Source organism: Garra rufa, chromosome 5, assembly GCF_049309525.1.
Source record: "Garra rufa chromosome 5, GarRuf1.0, whole genome shotgun sequence".
NCBI classification, from domain to species: Eukaryota; Metazoa; Chordata; class Actinopteri; order Cypriniformes; family Cyprinidae; genus Garra; species Garra rufa.
This window is the reverse complement of record NC_133365.1, coordinates 24,349,817-24,355,816: the sequence shown is the minus strand read 5'-3', so window position 1 is coordinate 24,355,816 and position 6,000 is coordinate 24,349,817. Positions and strand designations below refer to the sequence as shown.

General features: G+C 36.5%; 1 protein-coding gene across 1 annotated transcript in view; it reads left to right on the top strand.

The window, feature by feature from the left end:
• LOC141334419 (serine/threonine-protein kinase SIK2-like) overlaps positions 1 to 1,726 on the top strand; it is a 36,973-nt gene extending 35,247 nt beyond the window's left edge. The window contains exon 7 of the transcript XR_012355553.1: positions 35 to 1,726. The gene's annotated coding sequence lies outside the window, so the exon portion shown is untranslated. The remainder of the gene's footprint in view (positions 1 to 34) is intronic.
• Positions 1,727 to 6,000: the final 4,274 nt, after the last annotated feature.

Here is a 6,000-nt window from a genome sequence, read left to right as displayed (position 1 = left end):
ATTGTTAATAATTCCAGTAATTGACTATGTTAAGGTCCTGATAATGCAAGAATATTCTAAAAAAAAAAACAAAAAAAAAACACATACAATGCAGTCCCACTATAATGTCCCACTAAATCAACAAAGTTCATTAATACGGCATTTGCAAAAGGACTCTTACTTGATGTATTGTTTTCTATCAATTACTCAAACTACACAGATTCATTTTGCCGTTAATAGTGTTGCCATAGAAACGTATGTTTCAGGACGTGAACAGTTCCGGCTCAGGTGGACATCTAGTAATTACAGTAATTACGACACGGCGTGAATGCAGCATTAGCATTACCGTGTGCTCTCGACAAAAACTATCAGGATTTTTCCATTCGATTTTGGATTCTTGCATAAAATCAGCTCTGTGATCAACAAAGGTTTATGATTTCTGCATGTTTTGTTCAAGATAATGAAAATACTTCATATGCTTCTTACAACTATTTCGGCTTTTATTTAAATTCTAAAATAAAGTTGGAAAATTTGAGTTAGATAACAGTTAGTATAAACACAACAAGTTCGTAAAATATGATTTTGTGTTTAATGTCATGTTTAATGCCTGTAGTCCCAGTTAGCAACCACCTTTTTCTAAACACATAAAAGCTTAAAAAAGTGAGGTATTACTGACGTATTTTATGTTATAATGAATAATGAGCTTGTGTTAACCACAGAACTTTTTTCAGGCATTGGTTTTAGGATTCCTGTAGCGCTATGGTAAAGTGTTACCACATTGCACTGCTGTTTGACTGTTGGTAAACATTAACAGGCACGACCTAGATGATGTCAGCAGACAAAGTAAAGTCGTTTTCGGGCGGTGCAATGATAAAAGATTACAAAAACAAATCATCTGTGAAATAATATACAGCAGTGGTTATGCACAGTAAGACCAACAAACATGGGTTAAAGTAAATTGGGTTCATTTTGAGTTCATGTTGACTTTAAAAATCACACTACCTACTTTGGTCTTATCAGAGTGGGCTGGAGAAGTAGGAAAGAACAAGGTTACAGTGCATGGTTTTTCTGAGAGTACGTTTGCTTTTAGAACCATTGTAAACATTCAGACTTGAGTTACGTGGATTAAACAGAATCAGAATCAACAATGATCTCACACCATGTGCACTACTACTCCAAAGTTCTGCAGATTTTTTTTAGAAACTTAAGTGTTGTGCCTTTCAATTCTTGTTGTTCCTTTTTGAAGAATGTCTGTTTTTAGATTTAATTCTTCAAGTGAAACTTCCTGTGTGGAAATGCAGTATGAAGCACCCTCTTTTGACAGATACCTTGAACCAAAGTCTCCATTTAGGTTCTATTTTGAATCCACTGTGTGGATTGTTCTGGAACCATCCAGCTACATGAGATAGTTGTCATGGTCCTACAGTATATGCCATTCAAAAGTATAGCAATATCTAGAGTAATAGTTCTGATGTTTAAAATGGGTGTCGATAGTGAGTGTTGTCATTTTATGCCTTTGAAAGAAAAAGATCTTATTGTGACTATTTAGAGTTTGTAGTCAGATCTTTCTTGACTATTGTTGATATTAATACCGACATTGAAAAGTGAACTGTTTTGTTATAGTCGTTTTTCAGTGCTAAAATGTTTCCCGATATGTAATCACAATATGAATTTTGTTATATTCAGTCGAAAATGCTGAGTTATTTGCACAAGGGGAAATAAATGTCACGCTCCTTGAGTGAAAACATTTGTGAGATTGATGTTTTTGCATCTCAGTGCTGACCACACATACAGAAAGATGATGGCCTTTCATTGGTTAACTGAATTTTGTGTCTTAAAGGATAACTGTTGCCAAAATGCAACCTGGGCTGTTTTTTTGTTTTGTTTTTTTACTGTAAACGAGACAAACTTATATCTAAAAGCATAATTACGACAAACGAGCTGTTTTTGAGATTGACCGTGATTCGTTTTGTGGTCAATGACCGGTGAATGGGAATACTAGGGGCATACATTTGAGCGCATCAAAATCGATATTTTTACAACACTAAGAAGGCTCGACACACCATGAAACTTTGCTCGAAGTATCGCCTGGGTCTCTACACTTGAACTCCAGCATTGAGAACATTGTTTGTGTACACAGAGTTTACTAAAAAGAAAGTTTTTGAACAACTCTCTTACACTGTTTGGGTTTCCGCTCTCAGCCATCTTGCCAGTCAAGAGGTGTCGATCTCCGAATGCGAATGAATGGACTCCAAAGGATGAAATATTAGGCTTATGTGAGGCTCTTTTTACAACTAGAAGTTTAATATTGTTTTTCACTTGCGACAAAACAACGAATTAGCGGTGCATTTATATGGAAATATGCTTTAGGAGCTATCCATCCTCGCACTCGGAGATCGACACCTCTTGACTGGCAAGACGGCCGCGAGTGGAACCCCAACAGTGAAAGTGATTTGTTCAAAACCTTTCTTTTTAGTAAACTGTGTGTACATGAACAATGTTCTCAATGCTCGAGTTCATGTGTAGAGACCCAGGCGATACCTCGAACAAAGTGTCATGGTGTGGCGAGCCTTCTTAGTGTTGTAAAAATATCGATTTTGATGCGCTCAAATGTATGCCCCTAGTACTCCCATTCACCGGCCACTGACCACAAAACTAAATCACGGTCAATCTCAAAAACGGCTCGTTTGTCGTAATTATGCTTTTAGATATAAGTTTGTCTCGTTTACAGTAAAAAAAAACAGCCCAGGTTGCATTTTGGCAACAGTTATCCTTTAAATACTGTTTAAAGTCCCCCTGAAATCAAAATTAAAGTTTTTTGGCTTTTAGTATGAATATATTAGCCTTAAGGTTATCTATAAGCTAGTGTGCCTCAAAACAACGACAAAATTCGTGTTTACAAGATATGGGCATTCAAAACTTACAGTCTCGTCACTTCTGCCGATATGAATCAACGATTTTGATGATATCACCGTGCACTTCAGTTTCTCATCAAACGTTCTGTCCAATCAAATGCTCTCTAGAGTCCGTAGTGTCCCGCCCCCTACACTATAAATAGACACTGAATCTGCGGCTAAGATCGGTCACTTGTTCACAGTGTAAGTGTTTTCTGTTTGGTGATTATGATCACTATTTTGTTTTAGCAAGAGTTTTATATTGAATCTATGGGGTAATTTATTAGACTGTGGCTGTCATAAGCTTACAAATGCTTCTTTACCGAGCTCAACGGCTCTGGCCCGAGCAGATATCAATGGAACGCTATTGGCTATTCAAAAGAAGTGGGCGGGGCTGGGCGATATGTTTTTGTTTCAGTTAAAATTACGTCACCACATAGAATAACGCTGCGTGTTTCAAGGCACTTCAGTGGACCTTTAAGGGTTAACTTATCCAGCAATAAAATTCTGTCAATTTGTTCACCCTCAATTTCCCTTACTGGTAAACTAATTTACCTGTATTTTTAAAAAGGTCCTGTTCACACATTATCGCACACTGGTTATTTACCACTAATTTTCCAGTAAAGACGACGTGTGAAAGGTGCTAATTAATCATTTGATTTGTTTAAAATGACTGATTCATTTGAGAACAAAGCAAGAATGTGTTTTTAAACCATTTGTAGGGCTGGGTAAAAAATATTGTTTCCTCGATTTTAACCAATTCTCATTTTTACGAAATACTTAATCTCTTAAAATGGACAGAATTTAAAATCTGAGACTTTGTTAATATCAAAAGCAACAAAGCACAATGCTTTTTGTGATTTATTGAATGTTCTGTTCATTAACTGAAAACAGGCTAGACTTATCGATTCTTGGTATTTAAGTTAATGAACAGAACATTCAATAAATCACAAAAAGCATTGTGCTTTGTTGCTTTTGATATGAAACAAAGTCTCAGATTTCAAATTCTGTCCATTTCATTACAGTATTTAAACAATAAATGCCGTTTTGGTGCCATTTAATGTGGAGTGATGGATCACTGTGACGCCTCAGTTCAGGAGAAGCGCCTCCGTTTTAATACCAGCTTCAACATGAAATAAACATGAATAAACACAAAACTTACCAAAATCTGTGTCCTGTTTCATGTAATCACCTAAGTGTTTTAACCGCACAAAGACATCAGTATAACAGCTTGTAAACAGTATCACGTAACATCACATTTACCTCAGAAAAAACAATTTCAGTGACCATAAACTCATTAGTCAGCTAAGATTAGTCAGCAAAATTAACTCTAGATTTGAGCTTTTTGATAAATATATTCACCATATAACATATTAATTATTTTACTGTTCTTCAGTGTTTCATTTATGTTTGAATATATCCATCAAGTTTTAATCACAGCTACCATTTAAATGTTTATATTACAAAAAAATGCATTGGAGTAGAAATATAACTATGTAATTGTAATTTTTTTTTTCCTTAGGAAAATTTGCCATGTACTGTACCTGATATTAATACCTTGTGAAGTTTTCAACCCCCTTCATTTTTTTCCCCATTTGTTATGTTGCTGGCTTACATTCGACTTTTTTTCCACATCAATCTACACTCCATAAAAACAGGTTTTTAAAATCTTTGTAAAATATTTAAAAATAAAAAACCTAAATGATTCCATTGCATAAGTATTCAAACCCTTTACTGGAACAGTTGACATTTAGCTCAGGAGCATTCATATTGCTTGTAGATGTTACTACACTGAGTAAAGTTAACCCATGGCAAATTCAATTGAATTGGTATGATTTGGAATGGCACACACATCTTAATGCTGAAAATGTATATCAGAGCAAAAACCAAGCCCTGAAGTTAAAAAAAAAATAAATAAAATAAAAAATCAGCCTGTTGAGCTCAGAAACAGGATTGCATCAAGCCACACATCTGGCCATCACTCATTAAATGTTCACAGAAGCATGTAGTCTCCATTATCTATAATTGAAGAAGTCTGAAACAACCAGGACTCTTCCTAGAGCTGTCCTCCTGGCCAAACTGGGCAACTGATGGAGAAAGACTTTGGTTAAAGCGGTGACCAAGAAGCTGATAGTCACTCCAGTTGAGCTCCATGATCATACGTGGATATCAAAGAAACCTACAGAAGGACAAACATCACTGCAACACTCCACTGATCTGGGCTTTATGGCGGTGTGGCCAAACTCAATCCTCTCCTCAGTAAAGACACATGAAAACAAACTTGGAATTTGCAAAAAAGTACCCTCAGACTATGAGAAGCAAGATTCTCTGGTCTGATGGTCAATTCCAAGCATCGTGTATGGAAGAAAACCAGGCACTGCTCATCACCTGAGCTGTAGCATCCCAAAAGTAAAGTGTGCAGGCAGCAGCCTAATACTGTGGGGCTGTTTTTCAGTGGCAGAGTAGAAGAAAAGCTCAATGCACCAAAATATTGAAATGGCCTTCATGAAAACCTAGTCCAGAGCATTCAGAACCTCAGACTGGGCAGAAGGTTCACCTTCCAACAGGACAATGACCCCTAAGTACACAGCAAGAGTGGCATAAAGACGACTCTGAGAATGTCCTTGAGTGGCCCAGCCACAGCCTGGGCTTAAAGCCAATCAAATATCTCTGGAGAAACCTGAAAATGTGCGTCTGTGCCCAAATGTGCCCCTGTGCCCATCCAACCTGGCAGAGCTTGAAAGCTGAAGAGATTGGCAATGGCTGAACAATGGCAGATAATTGCCAAATGCTAATGTGCAAAGCTTGTCGCACCATACCAAAAAGATCTGAGGCTGTAAAGGTGCTTCAACTAAGTACTTAGTTAAGGGTATGAATACTTATGCAACATACTTATTTCAGGTTTTTTGTTTTTAATAAATGTATAAGTTGTGACAATTCTGTTTTTGCTTTGTCATTATGGCGTATGAAGCGTATACTTATATGGTAAAAAGGTCATTTAAAGCAATTTAACATAAGGCAGAAACACAAAACGTTAAAATGAATACTTGAATACTTTCGCAAGGCACTGTATATCCAAAATAATTGATAAGGAATTGAATAGTAAGCTCGTGAATCAAAACTGAAT